Here is a 20,444-nt window from a genome sequence, read left to right on the forward strand (position 1 = left end):
CAAACTAATATGAAATTATGCATTATCAGGGTTTATCAGGAATGTTAATGTCTTTAACATGAGTTTGAACAGTATTCTGTTTTGCTTGATAGTTGATTCGCATTCTTTCGTATCCTGAACATCAACTTTTCAACTGTATGTGGTTAAATAATTGTTTCCTTAATAGTGTACTCATGCTGATGGTTGGCAATCAAATTTGGTGAACTATTCGGGACAAAATTCAACAGTTTGTACACTTTTGCGACGCGATAATGTTCAAATTGATACCACTTGATACCATATAACAAAACTATGTACAATAACAATTACGTCATTAAAGTGTATGTGTTAAAGTCACCTTTTATGTAAATTGTTTTTGCTCAAATACTTAAATATGTGTACTAAAATAAAAGTTAAATACAAGGCTAAAAAGAAATACCATAAGATGGAGAGGATATAGGCAAGATTCTTTAAAGGAGTTATTGCAAAGTTGTGCCATCACGTTATTATGTTTATCACCTTTATCTTATCCAAAGGCAATGTTTGTTTTTCTTATATAATTTTCAATCTAAAGAGCATTTTTGAAGGCTTATATATTCTGCACGTCGGCTTTTGATTTAGTATTGAATATGTTTGGATTCATCATAATAATTTATAGTCACTTGATTAGGTATAATTGCATCTTTGTTTAGTACCGACAACAATACAATTTACATTCAGTTATATGTGTAATTGTTTACTATTTTCAAACAATATATGCTTCCGAAATTTGGGTTTTACAGAATTGCATTTATATAAAACAGGTACAATTTTTTCCTTACAACTTACTTGCAAAAAAGTGAAGAGACTCGAAGATATTAAATAACATTTAAAAAGATATGAATAAGTTGGTAATGTGCAATTTAAAATAAATTTTAGAATTGCATGAGGAGTTTTTAATGGTGGCTTCAAAGTTTGTTAAATAAGCATGTTTCCGGTAATAAGTTACATCATTTGAGAACATTCTTTACATTCATACCTTTTCTTGTTTGGTTTTATTTACTTCTATGTTTTTTTGTAGATAATCTAGATAATCTGTTGATGAGATGAGATGTAAACAGTCGGTAAACTGCTCGACTACTAACATCCTTAGTCGAGAACCACTAGTCACTGATTTTTTCGACCCTTTAATCTCGAGACAGTCTCCTGGTAGTGAGTCCGCAGGGGTTGGTCAATCCCCTACGTGCAAGTAGTCGGCTGCCGGCTCCTCTCTTCTCTCCTTTGCCAAAGCCATCCACAAGTCTGCTGACTGCTCGCTTTCTGTCTCTTCCTGTTCGGCCAATTGCTGTGACTGAGACACGTTGCCGGAAAGCTTCGGACGCCGACCTCCACTGGGAATAGTCACGTGTGCCTCATTTTTCTCTCCATCGCCTCATCACAGCGCGACTGCCAAGGAACTGTGAGTTCGTTCAACCATCACCAGACACTTGTCCTTTGCCGACCAGATCACCATGTCGGGGTGTTGTGTTGTCTGGACCACACTTGGGAAACCAGCCTACGTTTCAGATCTAGGATCGATGCTGCTGGCGTCTGCTGCTTTTTGACGGTTTCCCCTTCCTTTACAAACTGCATCTTCCCGGTCTTCTTCACAGTTCTCTTTTTTCGCCTCTCCCTTACCACTATGTCTGCCATTTATTGGAGGACCTTGTCATGTCTCAAACTGCATCTTCCTTGTGAAAGGGCTGTCTCGCAAGATGATAGTGTATGTTCTAGCTTGCCTATCTTTCCACAAAGATGGCAGGTTGGGTCGTCATTTTCTTCCCATCTGGGCAGGTTTGCTGTGTAAGGTAGCAGATCGTAGACTGACCTGAGCAGGAAACTAATGCGTAGAGATTCGCTGCGCCGATCTTCTTTCCTGTATTCTGCCACTTCGTCCAAGCACCCTGGCAGCTAATTGCCACTGCCCTTATGCCTCGATCTTCTTCTTCGGCCAGAGGCACCTCTGCCTGGACCATCTCCCTCCTTGTCCTACTGTCCGCCTTCTTCCAGCTTGTGTTCCGACTACCGTTGTTCCCACAATGTCTTTGTGTCGCAGGCGGCTCTCGGCTTGTGGTACAGTCTGGCTAGCAGACCACTTTCTTCCAGTCCTGGTCTCAACAAATGCTCTGTGGACCATGACGTCCATTGAATCCTCCTACGTCATAACAAGTCTGGCATTGGTCACCTTGTACTCCTCCACTAACGAACTTAATGGGAGCTGTAGTCGATTCGATCGTCCGTAGAGCCGAATGTTGCTTAAGCTTAGTGGTACACCAAATACCTTTTAATGGTTCTGTCCAGTCCTTCCACCGCTGTTGTTGCTATCTCATAAAGCATCAGTGGCCACATAAGTCGTAGGAGAAGTCCATTATGGAATAACCATTCCTTGGATTTGCCAGGTAGTCCGCTTCTGTCAATCTGTTTCAGCCCTTGAGTGAGCTGGTTCTTGATGCGCTTGATGTTGTTCCCATCTTGGAGTGTAGCATCATTCTACTTCCCAAGGTATTTCATTAATGGTTTAAAAAAACGTCAAATGTATAATAGGTTTTTTACCTAAAGCCGGATATGAGTTCTAAGAAATTTATACCAATAGTAAACCAGTTTAGTTATAAAAACATATCATCAAGTTATTCCATATAATCAGTTTATCAATATGTTATTCTCTTTTATTTTGATTTAATCTTATTCCAAGAAACAATGACATATGTGCGGAATACATTTTTAAAATATGAAACTATATGTTTTATATAAAGTGAACATTTAAAGACAAGATTTCCACAATTTATAGAAAATTTTCCACTGTCGTGTATTGTTAATGTATGTTAATCTTTTTTACACAACCGGCCTGATTTGCGTATAAAAGCGCGGTCATATCGGTGAGCTTTAGAAATTCCTGTTTAATTGGTTTCACCAGGGTTGTTCGTTTTATTTTTTCAGGATGATAATTCCATGACTATTGGAATATAGATGTATATATCGGATGTAATATCACGATTAAGTGTTGGAGTGCTGACAATTTGTACATAATTGTTGGTAGGGCAAATGTTTTAACCACTGTTACTTTTCCGCGAAGTGTTAATTGTTGTGTTGCCACTGTTTTAAACCATTTTTGAAGGCTTCCATGACTTTAATTAAGATGAATTCGTGAATATGAATTTAAAGTTTTAAATGAGAGTCAATAAATCCCGATAGACCACCAGCCCTACGTTACCCATGAACCCAATTACACCGAATCAGGTTCTCTTATCTGATTAACTGATTTTAATATACCTGATCGAACCCGGGACTTCATGATCTCTTGGCCGCACTATCATTCCTTCGGCAACGCAATATCAAATGTTGTTCAGATTTTGATCCTATTGATTGTTTTGAAAAATGTTTTGTGTTATCGGAAGAGTTTCGGTGGCATATTTTTTTGAGGTTTCGTGTTATGTTGCTCATAGCAAAATCGGTATGCCAATGTATTGCATTTAGTTACGTCTGTACGATTATACACGACTTCTGTTTTGTATGAAAGCAGCCATATGGTCCAAACAGTATAAACTGCTTATATTAATATGTTGAGATTTTCATCATTTGTGAGATATTTAAGAAACGCTTAACGCAAATTAAAGTTATTTGACTTATATGAATATTCATTCAAACCAATATAGGTTGTATTTGAAGTAATTAAGTAGTTAATTGAAGTATAATATTTTAAAGGGAGTCATATACTAACACTTACAGGGGCAGTCCAACATAATTTGGTATGTATTGAAGCATGTCATTAAATGCTTTATATTAATAAATTTAAACATTTGACAAAAAAATCTCAGGTAAAAAAACAACAAGAATACAATTTAAAAAAGGAAAAAAGTAACCCTCAACAGGGCTCGAACCACTGACCCCTGGAGTCCTGGAGTAAAAAGTCAACTGCCTAGACCACTCGACCATTCATGCTCATGCTTAGAGCTGATGTATTTTTTTTACCTATATAAGCAATCTTCTTGGTTTCTCAAAATATAACTACAACAGATCTTTCCAAATTATGCAATCGTTTCGCGTCGCACGACGCTTTATACTTTTAAGGTTTTCAAATCGTCAAAAGATGCATATAATGGATATTTAAGAGCATGGCAATGGTCAGTATTACTATTTCCTCAAAAATATCATAACAAAAAACGAAAATTTACGAATCTGAAACAACTCTTTTTAATTTTGTCAATTAACCAAAACGTTGGAGGGCCCCTATAAGCATAAATACTGATTAAAGCAATAAAATTAAGTATATCTCATCATGAACCCTGCAATCTATGAAACCTTGAATAGTCGATAACTTTTTGATGAAGGCGACACTGCGTCTTGTAACACGGTTCACGTTTCTCAATGGATCTCTCAAAGAAAATCACGATAACAGATGTGCAATTTTATGACCATTTACTGATATCTACAGACGATACGTAATATCATAAATTATCAATTAACTTTATAACATTAGACGAGAATGTGTTCAATTTGTTCGCCCCATACGAGTCGAGCCTCGCCGATAAAGCTCAAAATTCGCCTTATACGAGAAAAAGTCGGCCAATATGGAAAAAACACGGTCTATACAGAAAAAGGTCGGCCAATCAGATTCTGATTCAGTCAATCAGAAACGAGGAACAACTCGGCATTATATGCGAATCTAAAATTTTGACAATTTAGACGCCATTTTGAAGTTGTATGCTTAGTTTTGGTGCAAAAGTTTAAATCGTTAAAATATAATATTGCAGTTTTCTTGAAGCACTCAGCCCCTTATATATTCAGCGTCCCTGTTAAGCTCCCTTTTTGACAGACAATAACAATAGTGCAGTTTAACCACAAAATTAAGGTTCAATGAGCATTTGTACATAAATTACAACAGCTACAATGACCGCCGAAAGCAAAACTAATTCGAAATCATAGAGGATTTACACATTTACACATTACAAATGCGATTCCTAATGGCAATAAGTAAGTTTTCAATCCTTATTTTCTTTCTGAGTTGTATAAAAAAACAACGGTAGTGGATCCGGTGTGGCTGGAATGTTATTCAGGTAAATTTTGCATAATTTCGCGACCTGTCAAAGTGTGTTCCTGCATCATGTAATATCTTGAAAGCATCTTTCGTCATATACTAAGTATAAATGCTATTGTTCCTATGCTTTATCAGTAAAATCGCCTTCATAATATGCGTGTATGATATTTTTTTGTGTGAAAATGAAAACTATTAGTATTTAATATGTGTGTAATGTATTGTATACACATACAATCTAGATTTATGTGTTTCAACAAATAATGGTAACTGAACATTCTCCCTATATTGTGAAAGAAAAATTCAGTAAGTTGGAAATAACCAATACTTCGGCGGCATTAATAACTGAAAGTTACATCACTTTTTGTTTTTATCTACATTGTATGTTTACACTAGTAAACAGTTAAGGGAATATGGTAAGCCGTACACTCAAAATATTATGAAAACCATGGTCTGTTTTACATTAAATTGCTGTGTTGAATCTCAGCTGAACATTAAATTCCGATTTGTTTGCCTCCAGCAATTTAGTTGTCAGATGAGAAATATAAAATATTGATGTTACATGTTACTGCTTAATTATATGAATTCTGATTATATGTAAAAAAGATACACTTTTATTAACATATTTAATTGTACTTTGTGTATAAATCTAGACCAAGTGGGAATACATTACTAATCGCTCAAATTTTTCACACTGATCGCTATAAATAATCTCAGTTTTACTTATCTGTTTGGTTAATCATGTGTTCTTATAATGCCTAGTCTCGTTAGGTATAGTCACATAGATGAAAATAAATTACAGACCTCTTACTGACATTATTAACGTGTTTTTTCCTGCTTACGCAAAATGATTGTGAATATGTTTGATAGTGTGTTCACACATTCGTGCATTGGTTCACACATATGAGATTTCTATTTATATTGTCGGTGGTGGTTCGTCTTAGACAATTGCCTTTAAAGATTGGAAAACATAAATTTAATTGCATTATAAAAGGGAAAATGTATCTTAAAATATTTAAACAAATACAAATAGCACATTCCGGGTGCTAACCACGGCTTTTAAAGGGACCTTTCATACGTTTTGGTAAATTGTCAAATTTGAAACTTTTCACATTTGCAAATCGTCGTAGTTATTATATTTGCGAGGGAACAATTTATTCTGAATATTTTCTATACTCGAAAATACTCATTATATGCATCGTTTGACGATTTAAAAACCTGAAAGTTATAAAGCGCTTAATTTGTAATCGTTATATTTTGTGACATTACGCGGATTGCTTAAACAAAATAAAAAATACACCACTAAGTATATGAGCACGGATGGTCGAGTGGTCAAAGTGCTAGACTTTTTATCCAAAGGTTAGTAGTTCGAGCCCTTTTCAGGATTACTTTTTTCCTTTCTTTAGTTTTATTATTACTTTACATGTATCAATTTAAAGCATGTAATGACATACTTCAATAAATGCCAAAATCTATGAAAAGGTCCCATTAAAATGCTAATAAAATATTCATAAAAGGAATAACAAGGTTATGTTCAAACACAGGTAAAATCAATCAAGATTCTTCGTAAAACAAGGCACAATGAACTACCGTAAGGAGTTAAAAAATGAAATTGCATGTTGTTTATAGTTAGGTAATACTTTTAAACGAACGAAGGAAGATACGATTTACCTATTTCAAACAAACCGTGTTTGTATTTTGCCAGCATTATTATATTTAATATTTATCCTTTTCTCAAAGAAGCAACATCGATTACGTGATTACCTGGTTCGGGAATCATGAGTTTATCTTTCTGGTTATCTCTCTCTTTTGTCATCATTAGTTATTTATGGAACAATTACTGTGGCAATTTGAAATTTCAATATCGAGTGTTATAAGGCTAATTAATGACTATCTGTGACGTGCGTAGTTCCTACTTCATGAATATAGTGGTTCAAGTTACAGCCGTGACGATCAATACAGTAATTTTCTTTGAAGTACTTTTTACATTCTGATTTTTAACTTCTGAGTTTATGTTGATGACAAATTCGATATTGCTTTCGAAACATAGAGTTTTAAGAATCAGCTTTGCTTATGCCGTGTGATTGCACAAACTTTTACTTGATTGTGGTTTTGTTTTCAGCATATACGATATATTAAATGTCATAATATTGTATGAAAATAGTGATACATTTAATGTAAAGGTAATTGGATACATTTTATATTTCTTGTTGAATTTATGTTGTCGATTTAGGTCAATAAACCTCTCACTGACGAAGAGTAAATCTTTGTCTTTGAGTCATGGAATCTAGTTTATCATTGCATTAAGATAACGGTGATATGATAAATGGAACATTTTGGTATTCAAAGAATAAGATTCGTCGATGTAGACAAATATCATCAAATGAATGTGCGTCTCGTGTTAGAGCAGCATAATAAGTGTGAATAGTAATCACTCGCACACACTATCCCAAATAACAAAAAATAAACACGTCCACGCAATATGTTTAGGAATTCTAAGTACGCACAATGAATTCGGTTTGGTATTATATACGGTGAGCTTTAGGCGTTAATAATTAATATACATATAAGAATAATGTAGTGTATATTGTATTATATTATAATTTTATTAATTAGTTGAATTCATATTGGCTTTGTTATTGAGCTGAGGACAGCCGTATTGGCCTGAGGCCGCAGGACAATACGGCTGTCTGAAGCTCAATACCAAAGCCAATATGAATTCAACTTATTAATGACAATTTTATTAATTAACTTTATAATATTATTCAGCAAGAAAGACTTGAATTTCACTTTTGAATTACAGGTTTTTGCTTTTAATTGAAGTATGACGTTTTGAAAAATAGCAGAATTTCTGTTCTATTCAACTTTATACCTGTTTATATTCCCATGCAAAATGCTTAAATTGCTTTTAAAATGTTATGTTCACCAAAATACCTTTTAAGAGATATCTTGTTAATTTAAAACGAAAATTTAATATTGTTGCAATAGGAAACAAATGTCCCATGCATTTAATTTCAGTAGAATATATATTTTATTAACATTGTATTAAGAACTTCATAAGTATTAAAACATACTAAAACCTCCTGTATCCTCTAATAAATCTGATATTTCCTGTAATTATATGAAGTTTCATTTGAATGCAATTGATACTTGTTGAAACATTTTTATTTTATCTCGATTACATTGTAAGAACTTAATACTTTGTAACGTTCATTAGTGCGTTTCCTGTGCCTATAACCAGTACTTGATGATTTAGGGTGAGACCTAAGGAACGCTCCCTTTGTGGGGATCCAATCCGTGACCACATGGTCGCTAGGCGGACACCATATACACTACACCACGGTATCCTATACTTAATACTTATTGAGTGATGATTTGCACAATACAATAACACTATATAATTTGGCTCTGGATAAAAACACCAAAATCAGTTACTACAAAAACACTGATTTCGAGAGGCTCCATTGATAGGATGTTGGACTGTAGATCCGACGATTGCTCGATAATATTCCTTACTCTTTTATAGGATTGTATTTGTTACGGAAAGTTTGCCTCTTCCTCCGATTCAGTGGTCAGATACTAGCGTTAGCGTTACTCATCCGTTTACTACTGTATAATCTGTGGTTACCTACTTGAAATTGAATAAATTCAATTTACATGCCACATTCTCAGTCTTATGTACATGTATGCTTTACCGCTATAAACATTAATTGTTAAGCATGAGGAACATTTATGCTTATAAGTTAACTTTAATTACCGAGCTAAGAAAAGTGTGAGAGGGTTAACTAACCGTCGTTATATGAATAAAATACTTCGAAAACTGCGAACAAACACTATACAAAGTAAAATACATTCGGATCGTTTTGGTTGAAGTTAATAAAAAATATCGATGCAAACGGCGAATTCTTTTTATTTATTTAATTTGCGTACACGTGGTATGAAACTCTAACACGTTAAGGCCAACAACACGCTGTGGTTTCCAATATGTATATGTGAGATGCTGTGATACTTTAAATAAAATGCTGCATACTCCAGGGATCTCTTACGGTTTCGTGAAAAAGCCATGTATTTATATTATTTAAAACGCATGCAGTAACTATGTTAAGAGACATATCTATACTTCGTCTATTTGTTCTGTCCAATATATATATATATATATATATATATATATATATATATATATATATAGATAGAATAATAAGTTGGTGACGTGGATGGAGATTGGTTATCTGGCAAGTCGGAGGAATTTATAGGGTGAGCCGAAGGCGAACCCGATAAGATCCTCCGACGAGCCAGATAACCATTCTCCATCCACGTCACCAACCTATTATTCTATTTATAATGTCACAACTTTTCTTTTTATTTTTATGTTTTTTTTTCACCGTTTATTTACATTGTAAAGGGTTTAACTGAAGAGTTTCGCTGGAATAATGACGTCATTTCGTAAAAAAATGACTTCATTTCACAGTAAAACAGAGCGACTGACAGATATTCGACGTCACGTGGTCAACTAGCCTAATATCTTTTGGGATATAATGTTACCTGGTTATCAGGCTGATAAAAAGGCATGTGGCAGGATAAGTACAGTAACTTAATTTTGTAAATTCCAATGCTGATTATGACATTTTTTAACGTCAAATGCTAATGTAAGTTAGACAGCTTCGATTTATATCATGTCCAAATCGCTTAACACACTTACTTCGTTATGACACGAGGCCGTTTCCTGGATAGAAGTGTGATTCTGCTCGGCTGTCTATCATGGCCTGACTTTCCTACTGAAGTGAATATTCAAAGCTCACACACATGGCCATATACAATTTTGATTGGTCAATATAACTCCGCCTTCATACTTGATAATTGTCGATTTGCCGACGCGCTATTTGTACTGACTTAATGACGGGACAGAAAACGTGCTAGACAAATTTATTAAGTTTGACCGGTTTGACGAAGATTGTTAACGGTTGATTAGATTATAATTCTTGAGGCATTGAAACTGTACTTTGATTAGCAATCATTTTGAAATATATATCATATTATATTTGTCTTGGCATTAGGTATGTATACAACCTTATGGAAAATGTTGGCATACAAGTCAAATTACTGGTCTCAAACGCATTAAAATTTTACATCAAGGTATGCCTTTTTGCATTTTCTTGTTCATGTTTTGCAAAATTTCAATAATTTTTTTTTATTTTTATTTATACTATTGTATTCTTCATAGTTAAACATCTATTAATAATTTCCAAAATTAAAGAATTCTATTTATAAAATTATGGATAGTGTGATAAAAGATTTATTGTAAACAATAATGCCCCTAAATATTCGTTACGTTGCTAAGGATAGGCTCATACCATATCTATTATGACACCACGACATTTAATTGCATTTTATCTTTCAGCCATTTTTTATTATACCAGTATCATAATTGTATGAACAGTTTCATGCTTTGGTAAATACAACATTCGGAACTGATCTGTTAATAAACAGAAAAAACATGTTAAAAGTAAAACAAATATAGAGAAGTTTTTTGTGCAAGTTCAAGGCTTTGTTTTCAGCTTTGTACAACCATACACTACACAATTCAATCTCAATAGTTGTAGACGGCCTTGACTTATTCACATTAACCAACCAGTGTTTTTTGTTTGTTATCGCGCCGTTCATATCTTTTATAATAAGCATCACCCGGGGAAACCGTTACATGCTACGTTAAAAACGTTAAAAGTATAAAAAAAATGAACACATTGTCCATTTGGAGAATCAAACACGCGTTCTATACCTGAAGTGGTTTATAATTACAGGGATCAATTGACATCGACGATATGTTTGAGAAAAAAGCCATGGGTATAATTTCCATTTTAATCAATTTTAAATGAAAAATAATACTCTCATAGGACCGTGGCCCTTGTTTAAATAAGGTTAATGTCCTTAGTAATAATTAAACAAACACACCGTGTTAGGTTATGTCCTGTATGATTTATTTTAATGAACGTATCAATAAATCACAAACTCCGCTTATTTTGATCGTTGTTGTTAAACTAAAATCTATCCCGCGGGGCCTAATGAAATATTGCTTGTTAATCCCATAATCAGTTAAGACGTATATGTTTAATATTATTCATCATTTGACTCATATAATGACACACCTATAATACACATTTTAATGCGACACATTAAAATATAATCTATATTTCAGATGGTTTGAATTTATTTTTCTCAATCGTATCGATGCTGTTTATTGGCCTGTCTAATGTATGGCATTCATTTTGAGCAAACATACATGGTCATGTGAATATGCATGTATGTTGCCAGTACGAATTTGAATAACTCAATCACTCAATCGTACAAGATGCCGTTAATGTACGTGTCTTACTTTTAACGTTTGCCACACGCGTTTAATTCCAAATAATGTCTGCTAGAATTGTTACATTAAGAGCAAATGTAACTTGAAGTATAGTATTTAAAATAGCAACACAAGTATTTGGTCATTGCAGTGGTTATATGTTATGAAATTAATTTAAAAACAACCTATACATTCTTCTCGATTGTTTTTAACTCTTAAGAAGTTTAACACTATCCTGAAAAGAATCAGATAGTTGCGTTTTAAGAAACGATGTTGAGAATGCTCCCAGATTCGGAATGAAACCCGCGCTATCCTTTTTAGATGTATTCCTTGTTGTTTTGTATTTTAGTCATTGGTCATATAACAGTGCTAAGTTTACAAACTCGATGTTTCTGGGTTTGCTGTTTTATCACTTCTAAATACACAGGTCAGTGACTGACAACTACCATTCTTGAATCTGGGAATGGGTACTGGCCATTGAAAAGGATTTCATGACCGAGCGCCACACAAGGTATGTTGCCGCACCAGAGCTATTTGGAGAGCTTCTCGGCCCGCTATGTGGCCGGACGAAGGCTATACTTGAGGAGCGTCTCGGCCCGCTAGTCCACGACGCCGTCACGGCCTTTATGTTCATTATTTTATTATTTTGATATTTGTGTTATTGGTATTGCTACTGTGGTACAGTTGTTTGCCTTTTTTTTTTATGCTACGCATACCGTTGTTGGTATGAACATACATCGTATTCAGTTACATATATACTACTGTCCGCAAGTTCTTTGATTGATAATTTAGCACACAATAAGTACAATAAATTAAACATGAAACTAAAATATGTAAATATATTTTTAAATGAGGGTTGTTTATATATTTCCGTTTTGTGTTTGAACATACATTCACACGGAAAATATGAGCCATTGATGCAAAGCATTAAATGATGCGCATATTACAAACCAGAATACAGAATGTAGCTGCAAATACATAATTCAATCAAAAATAATTTATCACTTGAGTGACAATAAAGTTTAAATTCAAATTTTAAAATCATGCACATGAATAAATCATTAGTAGAAATGTAGAATCTTAGGTCATCATTAAAAAGAAACATAGGCTGTTCTTCACTAATCAAAGTAACACACCAAGTCAAGAAATAACTGTTTTTGTCTTTTACAAATTATATACATATTATTTCGATTCCGATGAAACACAATCAAATAGATAATGATAAAGTGCAGTAACATTTTGTTTCAATTGACGGAGTAATATTTTAACCTATTTGTTTTTAACAAATAAAGTGGAAAACGAAATAAAACTCCTTTGAACAAAAATAAATTTGAAAAGAAAAGTATTACACTATTTGGAAAACAAAAACAACAGCAGTTTGCATAGCTTTTAAAATCAGTATTTTTCGGCTGTAATGTTAGATTGAAAAGCTTGTTTGTTTTTGTTTATTTCTAACCTAATGTGGATGTCAAAAAATGTCATCAAATGAAACCCAAGCAAGTTCATGCAAATATTCCACTGCATGTCAGATCTAATAGTGTTGCTTTATTTAGAAGATTGTGTTATAATCAGTAATCAGTCATTGTATGCCAGTTCATAATAAAATGATCGCTATTTAATTGATTAATTGTTTAAATGAATTAACACTGTTCATTCTCATTTAACAATATAAATAGAATTAAGTTTTGTTTGAAAATTGACTTAAACGAACACTTAATAAAAAAACGCACATACGTTACGTTTGATTATAAGGCTAACTTAGTATTTATATGAAAGTTTAACCGGCAATAAGTATGTCGAGAGCATATACTTAAATATTTTATTAAGCCTTAATTGTATGTGTGCTTTAAGAATTTAAATGAGGATATGTATATAATGCATTAATCTATCGAAATCTATCTTCAGGCATGGTCATGCAGTTTTCTCATAATTTTGATTTAAATATCATACAAAGCTTTTAAGTATGTGCCTTAAATAATTTTCATTTATTTAATATATTTGCGTTGAACGAATGGTGTGGTCGAATTTTTCAAGCAGAGCATTACCTCTATACAAATATTGTAAAGATAATCAATTAAAAACATACAGTTATTAACAGTTTTTTTTGTAAGAATGGCAATACAAAGTGCAAAATAATAATATCTTTGCTGAGTAAAATATATAACAAAATAACAACAATTTAATTATCACATAAAGGGTTATGCGGTGCTTGATTTTAAACAAATATTATACACTTAAAAGGATTCATACTTATTTCCGTACTCATTGATACAGTGACACTTATTGTAATGACTACTTAATGTAAAATACAATATTCTTTAAACTACAACATCAATATTATATATGTAAAATAGGGCTTTACTTTCTCGTAGTTCACTAGTCCGATACAAATGTGATTTAAGATCAATTATTTGTTTGAAGACAAAGACAGCTTTTAATTGAAACTGTTTAAATGAAAAGATATATTGATATATGGATGGATCATATTTTTAAGCGAGAGAATGAGCATTTAGTCAGAGTCGTCACACCAAATCGCATATTCAGTAGGCTGTTAATTGTATGTAATTAAACTGTAATTAACCTTATGATCTGAAATAGCGTGAATGCTGAAAACAATAATCAGAACACAGAAAAACAATAAGTTATAATATGCTATTGCATCATTATGTTATGTTACCTGAACCGAACTTGATGTTGATTGTTTTTGCACATCGATTGTAAATAGGATCTAAGACGCTTCTCCGATCCGCTTAGACTAAAAGACTATATTGTTATAAAGAATGGAAGTAATTTAATAATTCATGTTTATGAAGATTGTGCATGGTCTTTTACTTTGTTTATTGTGTAGTGAAGTCTGTAAATATGCTTACTTTGAAAAAACTTTAAGTATATGCCGTAATAAATCCGGAAGTGTCTGAAATACCGCGCTGTGCTAAATACTTATTGATAAATGCGAAACTTGGTCTAGAAACACGTATTTTTTAGTTTTCGTAAAGGATCACTCACGGGATCCATTTACTGTTGCCCAAAAACAATACAGTCGATTCTAAATATAACATAAACCACGCGGTTGTCAGATTTTCCTTAGCCACAATTAGACGTTTGTAAACAATAGCTAGCATGTGGATACATGGTACAACAGGGTAATAATTTATTTTGCATTTTTTCGACTTATACATTAATTTTGCCTTCATATGCATACAAGCATACAAGCTCTCGTAGCAGCGTTGCTCTTGACCATATTGTGCAATCGCGAATCCTCTTCAGAAGCAACCCTGTCCATTAATGCGACCATAACGTCATTGTAGCGGACAAGGTACTCTCTGATCTGACTGTGTTAACCCATTTATGCCTAGCGTCTAGAAAAACGCATGATGCGGCGTCTCATCAGGGTCTACGGTGTTTGCTTAAATAAATTTCTGTAAAAAATATTCTAAATATAGAAATAAATATACTAGACATCCCTAATTTCGGAATTAAATTGATCCAATTTAGAAGGATGGAAGAGTCCACTAGGCATAAATGGGTTAATGCGCAGGCTGGTCTTGGGCCTCGCTGGACGCAATTGACTCAAGACATGTTTTATCGCACGACGCGGCTTACGCATTCTTTAACCCATTTATGCCTAATGGACTCTCCCATCCTTCTATACGTGTCATATGTTTATTCATGCACATTAAGATGTATTTTACAGTCGCTTAAATTGTCATTTAAATTATATAGTAGCACTATCACTCTTCACAACAAAGTAGTAAGAGATGGTAAACTTGATTTAGGTTGTATTTATGGCCGACCGGATTAGATAATGTTTGTATTGGACATAGAAAGAAAACGTTTAGAGTGATAAACTTGAATGATCATGGAAGATTGGCATATCTTATTGATTGAAAGTACAGTGCTTAACCTTGATTTATTTATATGAATTTTTACCATTTAAAATGTTTTTATATACATTTGGGTAAAGTTCATATCTTAAAGACACTAATAGGTATTACTATCAACTTAAAACCTTATTAGAAGATATCACACATTGGAAGTTAGGTTTTTTTTTCATCGCATACCTTGAGTATTACACCTGTTATACACTTGAAACAATGTTGGCACACATGTGTTATTTACGGGAACTGTAGTGCAAGAACCACACGGTTTACGTCAATTCTTTGAGAGTTGTTCCAGTCTGCGAAAACATTTTTAGGGCATATGCCATTCGGGCTTTCAGCCTTACAAAGTATTAGGGATAAACAGGTTTCCATAGGCCTACCTATTAGTTTGCAAACTACAGGAAACATTGTGCTTTTAGTTTTATTCTTTAGACAAGATGGCAACGAATTAAAAAATATAAAAACACGATTATCAGACACCTCAACTTCCTTATCATCAAATTCTTCACCTGAAATACAATTACAAGTTATAACAGAACTTACGTTAATTGTGGGAGATTTCTTGTGAATAACCACAAACTAAAGATCCTGACATAATAAGATTTATCTAGTTTAATTTAAAATTTGATCCTCCATTATAAATTATTCGACACACACATTCCACATTGGACTTTATTTTGCTGCGTTATAATTTGTAGCGAGAAAACGAAATAAAAATACATTGTTTAATTCTCGCTTTTATACTGCCAATAATACATTTTCATACCATCATCTGATCTCGTGTTTGACGAACAAACTACACATGGCTGCTTCAAATGTGTAGATTCTAAGGTACATGTATCTTATAAGATGACAAAATAAGGGCAAATTATCTAATTTCTGAATACATTCAGTCTGCTGTTGTCTACTATGTGTTTGTTTCAATTCAATATTTATCAAATTATTTCACGCAACATTTGCCACATTACAACGTATAATACCAAAATAAGTATGACAATTAATTCCTTAAAGATAATTAAAGTAATAAATTATTGAGAATACCTTAGAAATAAGTCTGCCTTTAAACATACATGCTCTACAGATTAAACGTATATCTAATTTATCCATTAAGATTACATTGGCAATTAAATCAATCGGTTTGAAACATAAACCAACTTCAATTGAAAACATTAAAATGTGTTATGAACAGAAAATGTTTTTTTTAAATACATTCTGAAATTGGTCAAATGTGGCGAAATTAAAAAAACGGATTCGTTTAACTTAATAATCACAAAATGAACATCTTATGTAAATTCAATATTCGCAGTCTATTTGAGGAACAACCTATTCATTATATTAATTAATGCCAGTTATACATATGCTTTGTTAAAAACGAATACTTGAGATGCTGTTTTAAAACAATTTTATATAGCACTTCTGATATTCTCCAATTATTTGATATAATACTCTGCATTGAACTATATCAGTTTTTCCTTTTTATAATTGACTAGTGATTTTTTTATAAATAGGTATCTAGTTCTTTCTCTTAACATCGATGATACCATAACAACATTATCAATTGTTCAACAGATATTATAGAGAGTGAGAGCGCAGTAAAAAGACTTTGTTTTATATTTTAATATTATGACATGCGAGCGGTAAGCACAGAATTACGGCAGCGTTTATGGTACACCCCAGTAATATGGTCATGCCGGATTAGTTTATATCGACTTACTGTGAAATAACATGGTATGCCATCATAGTTTTGTAGGTTTTTCCCTCTTAATTCTACTCGTCATAACGACATTAAGTTAAAGTTTCGACGTAAATGTTTCCGGCTTTTCCCGAAAAGAAATTTGGTCGACATGATCTTAGTCGACAAATCAACATAATGTTTTGCGCCATGCTCTTGTGAAAATGACTTTCCATCATAGTTAAAGTCGACACGATGAGTTATTTTTACGCCATGATAACTTTATCATATTATGCCGTCATAGAATAAGGTACACCCAAATAATATGGTCATGCCGGATTAGTTTATATCGACTTACTGTAAACTATCATTGTATTTCGTTATAGTTTTGTAGGTTTTTCCCTCTTAGTTTTACTCGCCATAACGACATTAAGTTAAAGTCTCGACGTAAATGTGGTCCGACTTTTCCCGAAAAAATATTCGGTCGACATGATCTAAGTCGGTAAATCAGCATAATATTTGGCGTCATGCTCTTGTGAAAATGACTTGCAATCATAGTTTAAGTAGACACGATGCATTATTTTTAAGCCATGACACGTTTTTCATATCATGTCGTCATAGAATGTTGACATCATCACAGCATCAGGGTGTACCATATACGCTATCATACAGAATACAAAACGTGTGTGTGTTCATATTAAGTGAACAATTGTGCCAAGCACATTCAAAGCTTTATATGTTATTCGTACTGTCATTTAATACAATCGTAATCTGACCAAGTGTGTGTCGAGGAATTGTATTATAGATTGTTACAAAACTAACCATAACTTTTGCCGAACTGTAGTTAATCTAAGTACTGACAGTACTGGTGTGACGATGCATTTTGAAGAGGATTGATATAAAACCATCTATTTAAGTTTATCTACATCACCACAATTGTGTATGGGGGTACGAAAATTTTGGGTAGGAAAAAAAATGGGTACGAAAATTTTTCAAAAAAAAAAGTTGGGTACGAAAAAAGATTTGGTTACGAAAAAAAATTGGGTAGGAAAAAAAAATGGGTACGGAAATTTTTTTGGGTACGAGAAAAATTTTTGGTGCGAAAACAAATTGGGTACGAAAAAAAATGGGTACGAAAAATGTAGGGTACGAAAATAAAATTGGGGGTACGGGGAAGTAGAAGTAGTACCCGTGGGGAACTTGATCCATTCAGCGAAACTGGGAGGCGGGTTACATTCTCGATCAAATATAGCAAGAAATATCTTTAAAAATATATTCGACGTGTATTTTCTGTACCACTTATCTTAAAAAACTTTAATTACACCATTCTCTTTAATTTCACATGTATATCATACCAAACTTTATATTTCGTTGTTTCCATTCCTAAGTTAATGATGCTATGTGTACGGACGTGATTTCACATGCCCATGTGCATGAACTTATACTTTTTCTCTGTTGATTATTTTTTTCTCTAATTCAATTAACTTAGTCATGTTAGTTCGTTAAGTACGGACATAATTTCATGATGATTTCCGAAAGTAGGTATGAGCACATAGTCGTAAGAGCACTTAAATACGTGAGTTCGCCCATGAACACATGGTAAGGTTAACTAAATCTCCGCGATATGACCTAATATGTGTTTAAAACAGCAAACAATATCCAACAAACGAATGAATTATCAAACATAGTATGTGCACTGATGTGGCTCTGTAATTTCTGTTTGAAAAGTTTATTAAATATGCAAAATGAGAAAGCACGCAGAAGAGCGAGTTTCACAAATATTATACGGCTATTATGCTATTAATATACCATAGTCGCTACAACGTCTACAAATGGCAGATTCAAAATAATTCGTTTTCTTTACACTCATGATCGCGTTGAAAGGTAATTATACACGTTTTAATTCGCAATTTATATACTGAATCACGACAAATGTCAAATACAATACAGAAAATGCATAGTTGTTTCATTGATCTATTAACATATAATGGGTTGAATATAACTGATTTAAAATTAACGTTTTTTAAACTAGTATTAAATCTTTTTCCCAGAATATGCTGTCCTATTTATAGCTGAGCTTCCTATACCTTTATCAATGATAATCAGCTCGGTCTTTTACATAGGTCGCCATTGTGAAGAATTTTTTCATGGTATGATAACTTAGACGAGCTGCTTCGCAGCATCGTCAAAAATGGCACTCGTGTATAACGAAAGCATGGAAGAGTATTTATAGTTTTGTTACTTCTAACATTCGGTAAGCTGTAATAATGTAATCATAGCCTCGGCAATTTTAGTCAACACTATAAGCCGATCGGCCCAGCCAGTATCCTTAGCTAATTAAATATAAAAAAACCTATAATATTTAAAGGGGCCTTTTCACAGATTTTGGCATTTTTTAACTTATTCATTAAATGCTTTATATTGATAAATATAAACATTGGATCGTAAAAGCTTCAGTAAAAAATCAAGAATAAAATCAAAAAAAGGAAAAGAACATTGCCCGGAGCAGGTTTCGAACCAGTGACCCCTGGAGTCCTGCCAGAGTCCTGAAGTAAAAACGCTATAACCTACTGAGCTATTCCGCCGAGAACACAAACTGAACGTATTTTATACCTTATATAAGCAATCTTCGTAGTTTCACAAAATTTAAGGACAAAAACAGAACTCTCCGAATTATTCAATCGTTTCGCGTTGCAACGCTTTATAATTTTGAGGTTTTAAAATCGTCAAAAGATGCATATTATGGCTATATTAGACCATGGTAAATGTTCAGTATTACTGTTTTCTCACAAATATCATAACTAAAACGAAAATTTGCAAATCTGAAACAACTTTTTTCAATTTTGTCAATTTACCAAAGCGTGAAAAGATCCCTTTAAAGGATCGTATCATACGAATGTGTCGGGCGACGTTTCACAGCCAGCAGCAGTGGCGTTGGAGTTATTTAATAATGCGAAAATGTTTGACATGAATACATGACATTTTTGTTTAGTTCAAGACTCGTCCAAACAACTTAATGCTGACATTTTGCATCATTTAATATTTAACGAAACACGAACACTATGTCGTCACAAATCTAGATTTACCTCAATCAATAGATAAATAGCGCTTCGATGAAACTATATGGTCTGGCGCAAAATAAGCATTACGGGTGCAAATATGTCACTTTATAAGTATTAGGTGCGGCAAATGGGCAGAACGTCCTATAAGTTTGCAATGGCACCATCCTGATTTCTACCTGCCAGTTGGGTCTAGGATCTCCCGATTATCATAGGTGAAAAGCTAATTCCGGACGCCTCAGGCTGAGAGTTTGTTTCTTATTTCGCAAATTGGTCGTTTGTCAGAAACATATTAGGAAAACTGTTCTAGGTTAAGAAGCGTTAACAAGGCACAAGAGGCATGGTTGTAGCTTCACTATTTTTAAAGTGTTCCAACTGTTATGCACGTGTCCGTGGCATATTTTTTAAACTATGAGAAATATCATTTCCTAAGTTAATGGGTGCATACATCCAAGTGAAGGTA

The 20,444-nt window shown here is 33.3% G+C and overlaps 1 protein-coding gene across 1 annotated transcript in view; it reads left to right on the plus strand.

The window, feature by feature from the left end:
- Positions 1-4,682: 4,682 nt before the first annotated feature.
- LOC127856170 (transcription intermediary factor 1-alpha-like) overlaps positions 4,683-20,444 on the plus strand; it is a 273,940-nt gene continuing 258,178 nt past the window's right edge. Inside the window, exon 1 of the mRNA XM_052392234.1 lies at positions 4,683-4,693. The gene's annotated coding sequence lies outside the window, so the exon portion shown is untranslated. The remainder of the gene's footprint in view (positions 4,694-20,444) is intronic.

This window comes from Dreissena polymorpha, chromosome 13, assembly GCF_020536995.1.
Source record: "Dreissena polymorpha isolate Duluth1 chromosome 13, UMN_Dpol_1.0, whole genome shotgun sequence".
Lineage (NCBI taxonomy): Eukaryota > Metazoa > Mollusca > Bivalvia > Myida > Dreissenidae > Dreissena > Dreissena polymorpha.